This window comes from Opisthocomus hoazin, chromosome 6 (genome assembly GCF_030867145.1).
Source record: "Opisthocomus hoazin isolate bOpiHoa1 chromosome 6, bOpiHoa1.hap1, whole genome shotgun sequence".
Classification (NCBI taxonomy): domain Eukaryota; kingdom Metazoa; phylum Chordata; class Aves; order Opisthocomiformes; family Opisthocomidae; genus Opisthocomus; species Opisthocomus hoazin.
The window spans coordinates 63,091,738-63,108,306 of record NC_134419.1 but is presented as its reverse complement, the minus strand read 5'-3'; the positions used below and the strand labels follow the sequence as shown (position 1 = coordinate 63,108,306).

The 16,569-nt window shown below is 39.3% G+C and overlaps 1 protein-coding gene across 2 annotated transcripts in view; it reads right to left on the bottom strand.

The window, feature by feature from the left end:
• LOC104338191 (heparan sulfate glucosamine 3-O-sulfotransferase 1) overlaps positions 1 to 10,982 on the bottom strand; it is a 57,521-nt gene extending 46,539 nt beyond the window's left edge. The window contains exon 1 of one of the 2 annotated variants that reach the window (XM_075423512.1): positions 10,890 to 10,982. The gene's annotated coding sequence lies outside the window, so the exon portion shown is untranslated. Of the gene's footprint in view, positions 1 to 10,263; positions 10,804 to 10,889 lie in introns of those variants that run through there. The other variant, XM_009944212.2, reaches the window with a different exon arrangement.
• Between the last annotated feature and the right edge of the window lie 5,587 nt (positions 10,983 to 16,569).

Here is a 16,569-nt window from a genome sequence, read left to right as displayed (position 1 = left end):
AGTTATTTTTGGGGAAAACCACTTGTAGCCCTTCCCATCTCACTCGGCCTTCCTAAACTCATTCTGCTGACATTAAATAAAAAAGGACTGATAAAAAAAAAGGACTGATAAAAAAAAAGGACTGATAAAATTTCAAATAGGCAAAATGTTTTTCTTATGACCTTAGAAATTAGATTGCAATATTCAATATTCACTTTTCAGAGCTATCCCACATTAAACAGGAATGTATTAAAGCTAAGTAGCTGTTTACTCAGCATCAAAATGAGAATAAGTTAGACATTAAGAGGTCAAGATGAAGGTATTTTATACTTGAATACTTAGCTAACCGGAAGGTAGAATTCAAGTTCTGTGGAATTCTGAAGCTTCAGTAGTACAAGAAATCATTGGACATGGGGAAACAAGTTTTACCCAAGCTCTTTGTTAAAAGAAAAAAGAGATTTTTCCATTAAGTTAGGTGAAACTAATTCCCCTAGCTATACAGATTTCCTGCTGCCAGCATGGGAAGCTCTGCCTTACAACTGGCGTTCTTGGGACCTGTAGTTCCCTTAAAGTCAGTTAGGAGCAGGAAAGACAGTAATTCTATTAGACAAAATTAGTATATTCTCATGAAATATTAACTTGAAGTAGAGTGTTAACAGATGCATACCCTCCAAAAGTTTCTGACCAACCCTGCACTGATACCTAAAATTTCTTCACGTCTTAAGTACATATTTAAGTGGTAAAAACAAGCTCACCTCAATTACACACTGCAGTAGATTTAAACCACTGTACATGAGGCATACTATTCAGTGAAGACCCATATTGAACATCTCTCATTCAACAGCCACAAAACCAAAAACTTAATTCTGAGTCTTACCCAAAGCTTTCTATGTAACAACTCACTGTTTGTGATTTGGTTGCTCCATCTGCTTAAAAAAATAAGATTATAATAAGATTGTAAAAATAAACATTGTTATAATCTTATTATCTGCATTAAAATCTGCAATGAAAAATTATGAAGTATGTGCTGCTATCATTAACTGTGTACATTTAACACATTTCATGGGACCAGGACCAACAGCACATGATTGCACCAGCAGTGACTGTGTCAAAATACTAATGCACATATAATAAGATAAATACAGAGACAACTGGTATTTTTAGATTCCTAATTTTTAAAAATTGCTCTGTAATCCTAACATTCTTCTTTCTCTGAACCTTTTTAGCAAGGAATCTTTTACAAATAAATGCAAAATCTTCTCCATCAAAACAAATATTGGCAATTTAAGACTTAGACAATTACTTCCTTCCTCAGATATATATACACAAATGATTATTTCTATTTAATAAATTAGAATACCATAGGATCACAAACAGTGAATTAAAAACAGCAGAGCAGTCCATATTTCTTTATCTACAGTGTAAAGCAATCTGATCAGCTTGTACAGGAGAAACATGTTAAAACATGTATAGTATTATCTTACAGTTGGCCGAACAGTTAATTGCCTTAATCAGTATATATGATATTAGCTGTTCTATTTCTTAAGTGGATATTTTAATGCACTGAATATTAGAGTTTTTACAGAAACAAAACAAAGTGCTTTAACAGCATTTCCTTCTAGTGTAAGCTGGCACAAATTTAAGTATCTCCCAGCGGGCAATATAGAGCTATGTTCGATGCTTGTGTATTTCTATTGGCTTCCATTTGATTAAAGGAAACTGCTTCATTATAGAGCCAAAGTAGGACAATTCCTTGGAGTATTAAAGCACAATATTCTGTGCATATGACCACACAAGGATTCAAAAGGAAAGAGATACAATGCTCTTTTCTGAATACCTGACTTTGAGGAATGATTTTTTAGTGAAGATTTATACTATTTCTGTTTTCTAATACTCCATACATAATTATCATAACAATCCTCTTTTCAAGATAAATTTAGTTTTGAAATTTCTGTTTTCTATCACTCGCACTGTTTACGCTACCAGGATACAGGAGATAAAGTATAAGCATAAAAAGCCAGCCATCCAATATTTAGATAAATGTCTTAAATTTCCTTAATTATTTTGAACAGAGATTAAAAAGAGGATGAAAACAACAAAAACATTTAGCTCTCTAACCTGCTAAAGAGGCCTAATCTCTCAGGACTTTTTGCAGTGTACAGGCATGGATCTTTAGGATCCAGAAACTTGGAGCTAACATAAGAATGCAGTAGACTATGAAAATAACAAGCCTTTTCTTTTTCTCCATTCTCCAGTGCACATGTCAGATTTCGAATTCAGAAAACCCTAGAAGTACAAAAAAAGTCTATGCATTGTAGGGATATTTCATTAATCTGCTATAGGAGGGGAGGGAAAAATATCACAGCCAAAAAATCAGTGATGCACAGGTTCCCAAAACTACTGGAAGAGTCAACATCTAACAGTATAGAAGAAAATCAAAGACATAAAAATGAAATTCTGTAAATTAAGTAAACAGATTTAAAACCCAACAAAACACCATCAAACTAAATTGAGCTGTTTATTCACAGAATAAACTAAAGGTAGCATGTGGTACAAAGGAAGCAGAGTCAGATCTTTCAGAGAGTGACAGAACCTAATGTTCAGGGAATTAGATCTAAAAGAAGTCCAATTGTTGCAACCTAGGAAAAAAAAAATTAAATGCTTATTTTCATACTGCATCTTAGGAATCTTTCACTGGAAAGTGTCAAAGTTGACAACTGCAAATGATTTTCCATCTTAAACTTGACAGCACTTTTGTTTATAAATGGTACAATGGGAAACATGGTGGTGTGGGAATTAGGTGAGGCAAGTCTGGTAGACTCTGAAGAATCTGGCTGTTATAAAACATGAACTTTTTAATTCTGAGAATTATCTACATTTCCTCATATATGACAAGGTCACAAGATAAAATGTTTCATTACAATACCTGTGTAAGGCTTATTTTAAAGATTTAGTTCATCTAGAAACAATAAATAACAAATTCTGAAGTTCCAGTCAAAATTTAATTTTTTGTATTTTGTGTTATATTGTTTGCAAGGCTTGTCCACCTTTAATTTAATACGGTCTGATTACTGTATAAAATGCACAGAACAGCTTAGTTGAGTAACACGGCATTTTTATGGCTATGATTTTAACTAGTTAAGCGAAGAAAACAGATGACAGCTATTTTCTTTTAAATCTTACTGTTGAAGTAAAGCTGTAAACCTTTTTCTTCTGGAAATAATCCTCAAACTGATTTCTGTCAACTGATCGCTGGAGGGAAAGTCTGCCAACCAAGGAGGGTGGAGACAAGAAAAACAAGCTCCCTCTTTCCGTGTGTAAACCACCTTTCCATAAAAATGGAAGCTAAATCTGACATAATCTTTGTAAATTAAAGATCTATTCTGTCTGAACCTTTAAAAAACTGTTCTGTATAGTAGCCAACACATTAATTCAAGACAAACTACATCTGACTAGACTCCATTATCAAAGAGACATGTTGTTATTTAAGAGTTCAGAATGAAACTCTATCTTTGTTCCTTAAAAATGAAAGCATATCTTGTAAGAGCTGATTTTGGATACTGAGGGATATAGTCTGCTCTTTATACACTTCAAACAAATTTATATTAAAATTCAAACACCTATCAGATTTCTAGGTCTAAAATATATTGGCCCTATACTGTTCATTTGTAAAAGATCACCTACCTCCTTCAGAGGGTGTAATGAAGGTCATTAATATCTATAAAGAGTTTTGTACCTACTAAGAACTATATAAATGCTAAATTATGACAAGGACAGAAGTAGCCCAGTTTCTCTCCATCCAGCAACTAAAAAGTTACGCTCAGTATTTGGATTACTTTATTCACTCATATCTATAAAACAGCATCTCTGCTAACTGATATTTTGCTATTTATCTACACAACCTATCTCCCTATTATCTTGCTTTTGGGCTTTCAGATTTTTTCAGATGTCCACTAAGATCCCATTGTAAATAAATACAGTATTAGAACACATTTTCTATGGTCAATCCCTACAAAAAAAGGGAAGTCTTCTGTTTGCAGTTTATATAAAGTTTAATTAGGCATCTTTTTTCCCTTTAAACACTTTTTAAGATGACAAAAATGTTAAACCTCACTTGCAGAGGCTTTAATGTAATACAAAAAATGGTTAACACTCTCAACATAGTAGGGAAAAAATATTAAATAATTTTCTCCATTGTTCAGTAGGTAACGCGTAACATTTTGCCTAATAACTACATCTGCACCTTTTATAGCACCCATTGAAAAGAATTTGCGCTGTCTTCCCAAGTTAAACAGATGTACAGCATTAACAGAAAATTTTAGACAACAACAAAGGGAAGAAAAAACAAAAGCAATTATTTTTCCAAAATTCAGATTGTGAGCATATGCATTTATATTGATTTTGGAAATAAAGGTAAAAGCTAGATCTGCATACGTGCACAGGAGACCATTAGCACTTTTTTGATTCCCACCTGTTCACTGCAGCTTAGATGCCAAGACCCTTTTCTTTCCAAATTCTGTAGGCATCCTGGGATGCCTCAGCATCACACAGAGGAATAAAATTCTTCCATTTCTCTAATGGAGTTCCTACCGGACGTGAATTCAGAATCGTATTACAAAGACTAGATTGCTTCTCAAAATCATTGTCAAGGTATTAAGTTGAAAGTATAGTTAGCTCATCACTGTGTCCCTATGACACCGTATCTTCATTTCAAGGAGGAGAAAAAAGAGAATCAGCAGTTTCAGCATTTGAACTACTACCTTTTACAATATTCTGTAAATGGAAAACCTTAATCTGATTAAAAGATTCATTTTCCTCACTCTTCTATGCACACACACACAGAAAATACAGCTTTTTAGCTAAAAGCAAATGCACTGTTGACTTGATAAACCAACAGAAAACTCCTTCTGTTCAAGCAATAGTGAATAAATTTTCCTGAGATCAGACAGCTTGTTTCTGGATGAAGCTTAAACAGAGCTCTGAGTATCACCCTAGAGATTTTAAGCTTTGCTTACAATGAGGGTAGTCCAGTGTCTCTTCTGCTCACTGCTGCTGACAAACCAGGTGAGTGTGGCATAGCACGAGGAAATGTGGAATACAGATGCGCTTTTTCTCAAGTTTTTCCCCGACACCTGAAGCAAGCATATGTTGAAAAGCCCTTGCATTTTTCTAACGTAAGATAAACAATTTCTTCAGCTGAATGAAAGGCCCTTTAAGCTTCATGAACTTCAGCCGTACCCTGATTAATTCAACCACATTTCATGACTACACATTTCAAAATCTCCTTAACTATACCAAGCCCAGAAGGTCCTTCTCCCTTAAAAAGGAGGAGGGGAGAAATTTAATGCAAAAAAGTAGCATCTGTGTGACATAAAATAACACTGTCTTCCCTGTATCAAACACATCTCATGGGCAATTCACACTCACACACTAAAACACAGACGAAAGGACAACTGTCAGTTAGTGTGTGTGTACACACATATACCAGTGCTATTAAATCACAACAAGGAAAGATCGTGAAAAGACATTTTTATCTATTAATTATCCTGGCCACATAGCAGTAGTAATCTACATTATTACTGATGAAGTGTGTAAGTGAGGTGAAGTGATTGTGACCAGCACCACAAAATTCAGCTGGAGGCCAGTTACTAATGGTGTACTCCAAAGGGCTGTTATTGGGGCCAATGCTGTTTAACATTTTCATTAATGACCTGAATAATGGGCCTGAGTGCACCCTCAGCCGGTTGGTAGACCATACAAAATTGGAAGTAGTTGTGCTGCCTTTCAGAGGGACCTCAACAGTCTGGAGACACAAAGTTCAGCAAAAGGAATATTCAGCACATTCCTCACCCAGAGAGGAATAATCTGCTGCACTAGTAAAAGGCTAGGGACCAACCAGATGGAAAGCAACTGGGCAGAAAGGATGGGGGGTGGGGTGGTTATGGTGGACAAGAAGCTGAACTTGAGCCAGAAAGTGCCTTTGGGGCAACAAAGGCCAACACCCTCCTGAGCTGCATTAGGAAAAGCACTGCCAGCAGGCTGAGAGAGGTGATCCTTCCCCTCAGCACCAGTGAGGTGACATCTGGAGTACTGCATCCAGTGCTGGGCTAGCCGGTACAAGGAGGACAGAGACATACTCTTTTTTAATAGCTTTTGAGCTATTCAATTATGCTTCCTCCCTGGATTATTAATGGATTGGCCACAGGGTAGGGAATTCACAAAGGACCTAGTATCATCAGCAGAAATCTACAGGGCACTACTGCTTTTAAACAGTAAGTGGCCAAAAAAAAGCTAGATCAAAGTGGAGAGTATATTGGAAAGTAGAAAACGTGGTGCTCAGGTGTAAGAAGAGGAGCAAGGGACATAGGCAATTGTTATCCTGACTTCAATGTATGAAAAGTTGGGCTTTTCTTTTTTTCAGTCAAAAGGTAATTAACAATAAGGACGACAATTTAAAAAAATCAGGATAATTCCAACATAACTTTAAAAATACATATTAGTCTGGAACAAGTAAGTTAACTTTTAAAAGCAAATATTAAGGTAAAGAAAATCTACAGTCCAATCTCTCCAGATTTCAGTAAAGAATTTGATATGGTATCACCCACGAATGATTTACTGAGTTGGAAAAGACAGGGTGTAACACGAAAATAAAGTGGATATAAAACTAATACTGACATATTGAATGGACTTATTTAAAATCCTTATTCAGACTCATCATATTTCATGTCTGTGAACCTGGCAAAAAGTAGAGGTGTTTTCATAAAAACTGGTTACAGGAAGCACTCCTGATACAGGTGAGACTCTTGCTAACCTACAGAAGAAATTTGAGGACCATTGGGATAGGCGCATTAGAAGTGGGAAAACATTTAGCAACTCTTCAAAGCCACAATTACAAATAGCAGAATTTCTGTGATTACATGGTGTCTTAGCATCGTAGAGCATGAGGTATCACACACCCATGTCTCATTTACTGGAAGAAGATTAAGCCTACCTGGCATATCTGTAAAACACACTTGATCTTCACCAATATCTGATGAAGTATTTTCAGTAGACCAAGTGGAGCATTAGCACTATTATTCAAGACTTTGAGGAAACGCTTCAGGTACAAGGTATTTGCTGCAGGTGAAGTACGCTCAGAATTCAGGAAAGTCACGTTACTAGGCTCTGTATCTTCCTATTTATTGTTTTACTAGACAGACTAAAAGGTGCTTACTCTGCTTGTTTGATCCGAGAACATAAAAGCTGAGGAAGGCACATGATCAATTTTTATAATTTACTGAGGGCTACACACCAAGGAAGGAGTTGGTTTTAATTAACAATATTGAGATATTAAAAATTAGGAATCAACGAATATATTTAGGCTGGAAGTTCAAAGAAAGTTCTAAGCATTAGCAGAGAGGTTTTGAAACATCTTTCCAGAAAGAGCAACAGGGCAAAGTACTTAACTGGCTTTAAGGTAGACTGTGGAGACTTTATGACTGGGATTAGGTAAGATTGCTGCCTAACTCAGGCCTTTTCTTCAGCCCTGAATTACTACAGTGAAGAACTGCTCCCTATTCTGCTCCTCCCCTTCCCAGTCTTTTTGTTCCTGCTATTCACGCTGAAGTTCAACTGGGGCTATGAGAAGACTACATGCAATTTTTTGTCTTAGAAAACAGTCTTAAGACTTAAACCCCTACCCCTTTAGCTTACATGTTTTTATAGAATATTGCATCAAAGCAGATAACTAGAAGCTCTTCTTGAGATCAAAAGATTTAATCACCAATTAAACAGAGCAGTGCACTGCAAACATACTGAAACGATATTGACTCTTTGGGTCTTCATTAAATATTTGTCCTCCTTGCCAGTTTAATGGATTCCTGCTTACTATATAAACAGCCAGAAAAATGAATTTGATTGTACTCTACGCATACACACCTCAAATGCTGGCCCTATCCTTTCTATATTGATGTTGCTATCTGAAAACTTCATATAAGCTTCTGTCAGGACACAGAGCAACCCGCACCCCTCATAACATGCTACTTTTATGTTAATCGTTGAATAACCCATTCAAAATTTTTCTTATGACAGTGTGTAATTCAAAAACAGGTACAGAAAATAGAAAGGGCATATTCACATGACTACAGATACAGACCAGTTGCCACATAGTTATTTGCACAGCATTAAGAGAACACTAAACAGTGCTGCAGACAGCAAACTCTTCTCTGTTCAGCTCCTTTCAAAGCTAAGTCCATCAAGAAATGTGCAGCACTATGGTTTCATGATACAAAAAGCACGCTCAACCTGTTGCAAGCATTGAAAAGGTAGGCGGGTCTGTCATTCACTGAAGTCACCAAGCTCACAATCCGTTGTATCAAACACAACTGAGTCGTCATTGTACACACGGTAAAGTCTGGTGACTGTAAACACATTTCCCTACATCCTTCTGGCCGACAAATGATTTTTTTCATTTTAGATTAGAAAAGAAGCAAATGCTTTTCCAGCATAACTTGATCCACACTTTGGGAGCCAAACATAAATTTCACTTAAAACTGTACACTGAACTGAAACTTCAGCAGTGACAGGAATTGTTCAAATCCCTAATTTTTCAGAACTTCCATGTTATCTACCTATGACCTACACAGCCAAAGCACCAGTCAGAACAATGACTGTTACACAGAAAAAGTATTTCTATTAAAGTGCTATCTCAGACCAATAAACATCCACCACTTAGTATACTTTGACCACTTTGGGGACTGTTGCTCTTGACAGCATTTCCAGTTAGAGACAGAAGAAATCAGAGAAGGAAATAAACTGCTCTCCTGTTCCAAGTTCAAAGATGAAGTCCACCTTTACTGACTGTCATTTGACCTCTACCATCTCTTTTTCTGTGATAAACCAAATCCTCAACAACAGAATCTCTTTTAATTGGTTTGTTATAGACTAGACCAAGGCTCCCACCTTAAATGTCATAAACTGCTGTACGTGAGTATGGTTTAGTTCAACAATGACATGCAGTCTTGGATTTCACAGAAAGACTCCACTTCAAAATGTTTCTTCCCCTCTTACTAGTCTCCTGACAAATTTTTGTCTTCTTATTTCCAGCTGTGCTTATTTTTACCTCTCTTATTTTGTTGCTGTACAACAGTGATACGAAAACTACTGCATACACGCCCTGTTTTCAAAGTAAGCATATTGAGTGGTTAGCCTAGCTCATATGCTCTTGCTTACCTCACAGATTTCTGGGTTATTATTTGTTTATTTTACTAGTATAGCCCTCTTTTGCCATACGCATACACACACTTTTACCACAAGCTCACAACTTACAAAACTTGAAAATCACATGTGTTGTTGAAGAACACAAACTCCTTAATTCCCTCGTTCTGATGACATGACTTAATGCAATGTAAAGGCTCCATCTATAACACACAACATCTTTTTAATCAAAAAGCAGTATTTTTATATAATTGGAAACAAAAGAACTTAACAGTATTTGCCTTTTACTGTATTATCAAAAGATAAGTTAGGCTACTAAAGCAATTAACCCCAATCTAAATTAGTTCCATCTGAAGTGATAAAACATCAGTTTCATTTTGCCAGCAACAAAATGTCAAAAATATGAAAATTCACTGATGTCATAAAACTAAATTATTAATAATGTCTACAATATGAAACCATGATCTTCTCAGCCTAAAACCCCCATTTCCTAATTTATGGAGGAATACCTGCCACAGCAATAAATATCCCTAAACACAAACATCTTACTGAACAGCAGTTCTCCCCAGTTCAGCTCATTTAACAGGGACGTGTCAAGAACTACTACAGTATTGCCTTGGAGGCACTAAGTGAAATTCTTGAAAGTAGCTTATCACATTTTTGAAGTTTTTTTTCAAAGGATGGAAATAGTCAAAGACGACGTGACACAGATTTTAGCTGCTGTAGTTGAGAACATCAGCCTTTTCAATGGAAGTTGTGGTCTCTCCAGTCCAAGTTTCCTCCATTCTGTGCCTCAGAAAATAGGGTTTTGTACAGACTAAAAACTGAAAGTAAAATTTACCAGCCTGGTAATTCTCAGTCTTTCCATGTGTAGCAAAAATAACAGGACATACGTGATTTTAAAGCATCATCCTTACACTGTCACCCACTTCCAACTCTGCAAGAGATTTCAGGCTACAATGTGTAAATCATTACTACATGCTCTAACAGTACTTTCTATTTAATCAGGAGAGATGAAAAATCCCCTCTAGAATTACAACAAATAACTACAGTTTAGTTTTAAATTAGATGATGTAGTTTATATCTGACCTGAGTTTCAGTCTTTTCCTAGTGGGAAATATAAATTCAGCACTTGGATACATAATCCTACAGCTCTCAGAAGCCGACTCCACCGCCAACACTCTACATGATTTATAGCTCTCCTCCAGCTTCAGATGACAAGTCTCGGCGGAGCAGGTGCAACGGGGTATTTCTTCCTTCCTTCAGAGACCGTTCCCTCGTATGTAAATTAATTAGCAAGTCCTCATCGCTCTCGCGTAAGAGGGGAAGATGAAGCTAATGGATTATCAGCGTTTAATTTCTCCCACGGAGCGGGCGACCCGGCAGCCCGGCGGAGGGAGGGGGCTCGCTGTCGTTACTGCTGAAGCCACAACGTTTTTGACGGCGTCAGCGGCGATAAAAGTGAGCCTGGCTCCCGCGCAGTTATGCCAAGAGAGCGATTTTTAAACCGCGGGCAGGGTTTGGGGGGGCGGGGAGGGGAACCTCGGCGACGAGAGGCGAAACCTCCCCCGCGCCGACACGCGTGTGTCTCCCCCGCTCCCGGCAAGTTAGCACTGCCCTGCCCGCGCCGTGCCCCCTCCACACCCCCGCGCCGCCAGCCCGGCCCCCTTCCCTGGCTGCCGGGGAAAGGGGGAGCCGGTCCTGGCTCCCGTTACCTCCTCCGGAGCCATGGAGAGCGGTGCGGCCGCGGCCTCGGCTCCGCGCCGGAGCGGAGCGGCGGGGCCGGCGCTCTCCTCGCTCGCTCACTTGGCCGCGCTGCGCCTCGAGCCGGTGGCACAGCCCGCTCCACGTAAACGCACGAATCGCAGCCACATCGTGATTAATTCATCGGTCCCAGGGACTGGAGGAGGAGGCAGGCGGAGGGGAGCGGGCGCGGCAGCGCGTACCGGGGCGTCCCTCCCACCGGACTTCACTCCCCGGCGCAGGGCTCCGCCGGCGCGGAGGGGAGGGGAGGCTGCGCCCAGCGCACAGCTCGCCGCGGCTGCCCGTGCCCTGCCGGGTCTGAGGGAGCTGGGAGTCCTCTGGGCCTGTGACCGGGCGATCCGCCCCCGCCCGCCGGCGCCTCTGGCTCCCCGGCCGGCCCGATCCGCCTCGCGCATGGGGAACCGTTCGGGCTCAACGGCCGCGGCACGCGCGCCGTCGGCCCGCTGGCAGCGATACCTCGCCGGAGCCGCGGGCGGGCAGAGGTGGGGGAAGGCTGAAGCGGGCGGTGGAAGTTGCACAGGCTCCGGGCCATGAAGCGGGTTTCGGGCACCGCTCGGCTGCACGCCGCGGGCGTTCCGTTCCCCGGGCCAGCGGGAGGCAGGCCGCGGCCGGGAGGTGCACCCCGCACGGGGCTGCTCGCTGCCAGCGGCCCGCCCGGTGCCTCGGCCGGGGAGAAGGGCCCCAGCGCTAAGCACGGAGGGGATGAGCCGGGCAGTGCGAGAAACCCTGAGGGCAGAAGGGCCGCTGGGCATCCGTGTGGCCGCGATCACGTTAGCAGGACAGGGCTCGTGCACAAAAGTAGCCAGACCGCAGCCCATACTTCCCCCGCCCCGCCTTGGTAAAAGCAGCCGTCTGGCTGCTTGCCAGCTGCCAGAGCCCCGTTTCTCCATGCGAGGCACCGCTGGCGTGCATGTGAGCTTGCCTGGGTCTGCTGAAGCAGCAACACCGGCTCCTACCCCAGCCCTGCAGTGCCTTTCTTGGCACGGGGCTTTCAGTGCCCGCTGTTCCGAGAGGCAGCGCTGCTTTCTGCTGATACCGTTCCTTTAAACTTGCGGTACGCTGGACTTGCTCTGTATTCTCAGCAGGGGTAAGCGACCACTCAGATTTTAAGGGTTTCAGAACAGCTGATAAAGACAGGAGCCCCTTTGCATCTCTCCGCCTTTATTTTCCACTCCAAACGTAGGTGCAAGTCCTGCAAGTCCATCATCCCCCTCCAGTACTTACTATCAGATGTACTTAGTCTACAACACTAAGGAAGAGACACTTGCTCTTACAGCCACTATATCTTAGGTAGCTCCTTTATCAGGGGTTGAAATTTGTGCAGAACTCACGATTTATCACCTCTTAATTACCTCCTCACCTCAGCTATAAAGCCAGGTTTGCCTACCTGGTAGCATCATCATGCTGCAAGGGACTGTATTTGAATAGGATAATATCAAGGTTTAACAATTCTTTATTGATCATGTGCCAGGAGCAAAAATTTGTCCTGTCACCTCTTGTGGATTTTAGACTAGGGAAGAATTTTCAACCCGACACAACTATATATAGAAATTTCCAAGTATCAAACAGAATTCATAAGCTTTACATGGAGAGATGTCCCAAATTGTCACAAGCCCTTAGACAATCATATGAGGATTAAAGCTGTGTAAGGAGGCAGAAGAAGAAGAAAATAAAATTAAAATATAGAGCACTTTTGTGGTAAAGTTTCATTTACATGACATGTTATTGTTATTTTTCCTTTCCCATCATGCTGTAGATTTTATGTTATTTGTATACAGAAGAGTAATTACTTGTAACTCCACAGCTGAGGTTGCATTGTGGTTTGCTCTTACAGAAGGACTAAAATCTCTACATTTAATACTTGAATGCTTGCATTTAGACTACACATTTGGCAGAATGACACTTGAGAATTACAGCTGAGTTTTCTTTTAAAATAGTATTTATTTGCTTTCTGCAGAGAAAAATCTTAATTGCCCTCTTTTTTAAAAAAATTTTCACATTTTCTTCACATTTGTGAATTTTGAACGTTCCCATGTATTGCAAGCCATTCTTACTGTAGGATAAGAACTCAGGTAAAGCCGATTTTGACCTTTTAAAATTAAGCGTACAAAGTCATCCCATTATTTTCCACAGCCCAATTAAATTTAACAGAGATTTGTCAGACATAGCTGTTTCTGATATTGTTTCTAAAAGTGTGTGTCCTGAATTAATATTCTGATGAAACATCATTTTCTTTTAATTCTGGTGTCTGTTTTTCATGTGGGTTTAATTGTCTTCATAGTTTTTGCGACTGCTTCTGGCTATAGCCACCATATTACTTCATTGCACTTGGTACTGGTATTCTGACATAATTACATAATATTGGATGGAACTGTTCTATCTACTTTTTATTGAAACAAAAATCAGTTTGTCAGAATCAGAATTTTATCATGAGTACATCCGTTTTAACAGGAAAAACTAAAAAGGAATGGGACTTGAGTAAAACCTCTGAATCACCAATGCAAAACTCTTTCCTTTTCAGCAGACTACATTACCTAATATCTTCTGTAATCCAGTGGTTCATCTTAAAATCAGTTCGTTTCACGGTTCCTACTGAAGGCAGTGCCTGAACATCACTCCTTTGATTAGAAATGGTCTCATTGGTTTCTCTCTCAATAATGTTCTTGAGTGTTACTGTCTTCTGTTCACTACTTGATGTATTTATATACAACACTCAATTTTTATTTAATTGAACCAGATAATTTAATCCTTTAATCTCTTTTTGTAAAACAAGTTCTGTATTTATCTGAGGGTGCCTATGACCTATTACAGTTTGAATTATTCTGTCTTAAACACTGATGGACAGAGTTTTGTAAATGGCATTCTAGCAGACTCTTACTAGTAATGTGCATAATAGCGTGAAGTGATCTCTGTTCAAACACTGACAAAGATGGGATTTGCCTTTCTTTCATTACTTTTGTCTGTTGACCACTTATAGCTTGCCCAGTGCTCAGTACTAACAACAAGTTTTTTCTCATGCTGTACAACTTTTGACTCTCAAACCACCAGATTATACCAAAAGTTTTTCTTAGGCTCTAGTGCATTATCTTGAATTTTGTTAGACTGTAATATAACACCATTTCTTGGCTCAAATATCTTGTGTGTGCTGTTGACAGGTTGGGAATCAATGGTAAATTTCACATTTTCTTTTTTTCTAAGGTTATTAGTGAAATTATTAAAAGATAAGACTGGTTCTTAAAGAAGCTAGCAAATTCCATGTTATGTGTTGATCTCTTCAACATAAGCCCTCTTCCTTCTAAGGTCCTTGTCTGCTTCACAATTTTTGTACTAGTTTTCATCTCTTCCACTTGAATAATTGCCCACATATAGATGCCTGCTTCCAGGCATCTAGCATTAAACTCTGGAAAAAGCAAAGGTTTTAAATGAGATGGCGGATAAGGTGTCATATGTGTGTGATAGAAGGATAAACGTACAGTATAATTGAAATTACAGAGGAGAAGAACATCTACAGCTAGCCTGGTGAAAGTCCAGTCCGTCTGCTGTGCTAGATATCCTACTTACAAATGGCCTAGGACTATGACTCAAAAGAAGAATCACCGTGGCTAAAAATGGGCGAGAAAGAACCTATTTCCAATGCTTTTCACTTGTTCTGAGTATTTTCAGAATTTCTCCAGATTCCTTATCACAGAACTCAACTGCATGGGCAATTTTATTCATGAGTCCTCTCACTGACTTTTGTAGAGCCCATGTACCTATAAAAGCATTCAAAATTTCAGAGTCTGCATTTCTTATGTTGTTTTTATTTATTGAAGTACAACTTTATGTTTCTATTAAATGATTAACAACCTTGATGATGCCTTATTGATATTAAAAGATGGACAGATTTATTACATATGGATGCATAGTTCTGCTGCTGCAACATCTGAATTTATATGGACACAGATTCATTGGAAATATTTCAAGTAATATGCATGTTCACATTGTGGATCACTTCAAGTTTCAGTGCTGTCACATCTAGACATTTAGTCTTGGTGCATCTCTATCAAAGACTTTAGATGAAATCTTGATCAGAAAAATCAAAGAAATTCTGCTAGTTCCTTTGTCAGAGCTAGGATTTCATTCACTGAATTTTCTCTGAGGGTTCACTGTATTTGACATGAAATTCCTAAATACAGCAGCTTATATAAAATAGAAACATGGAAGTTTTCTAGATTTTTTTTCCTAGAAAATGAATTATATTGAAGGAAGAATATTTTATGATAGGATCGATCTTGATTTAGTAAAATTAAAAGCAAATGACAGTAGTACAGCTATATGAAATATCCCTGGCCTGAAGGCCATATGACATTTTCTTGATGCAGTGCTTGATATTCAAAGTTTGGTCACAATTATTCATCCACTAAGTTTCATGAGGCTAATCTGATTTACGACTCATTCTGGCCACTACACAGAAACTGTGGTTTCAGTTGAATTATGGTAGAGTATTTGTTTCAGTCTGAAGCACAGACTGAATCTCAAGGCATAAAGGGTGTCTTTTGCCGTGATTTTCAATAAATTTTTAAGTGAATTAAACATCTGACAAATAATGGGGCAAATCTACCTTTCTGTACTCCAGCCACTAGAGTTCATTAAGAGTGAATTTGACTTAACATTTCCTCATTCTTCAAAGACCTATTCTTCACAGCTTTGTAACAATGTGAGATTATCTAGACAGATGTGGATTTCAATCTGCATAAAACTTACAGGAAATTTATCATATGAAACCTCAGGGCTTCACATACGCAGGATCTGGTATTCACTACTGTACCAACCTTTGAAAGACTTCAGAGAAGTGCATCTTCTCTCATGTTTATTCAGTAACTGAGTATTGTAATTCCTGACATCTTATCATGACATTAATGTTTCTCACTGAAGTCATAGAGACTGTTAAAAATCCTACTTAATAGTAAAGCGATAGACACAAGTTACTGAGAGGATATCAACGGTGTTGAAAGATGATGAATATTATATCAAAAAACAGGGCAATTCTGTCATTCCTGAAAGGTTGCTGAGGGCAATTCAAACAAGTGTAGATAATTTTGAAGCTGAAACACTTTGCCATGTAGTTTATTTCTATTTTTTTTAAATTGCCCTTGATTTTAAATACCCTCACCCATATGTCCATTGCACTGCTCTAAATCGTGTCACTAGGGCAGTGAACTGGAGAAAGAAAAGAGAAAATAGGAAGGGTGAATGAACAGTCACGGCAAGGAATAAGAAGATCCAAAAAAAGACGTTACTCCGAATTGCTTATCCAGCTGAGTTGTACCTTCTGCAAACTCAGAGTGGACAGTAACTCAAAGTAGAATTGCTTTTGTAGTTCTCTCACTCTGAAAACAGTCCAAAATTATCTGTGCATAGCTAGGGCAAGCTGCAGACAGAGCTGGTGTCTACAGTACACCACCTCTGAACATCCTCCTGAAGCTGTGCAAGTAGCCAAAGAGTAAAGGGTGTTGCAGACTTGCCCTTCAGAATCTCCACGTGTTTCCTGCTTCTGGAGGAACAGACAGGAGATCATTGGAAGGAAAACTCACTACACCACAATGCTGAACCAAAACCTTTATTGTTTTGTTAGCTCTGAAGTTTCAGCTT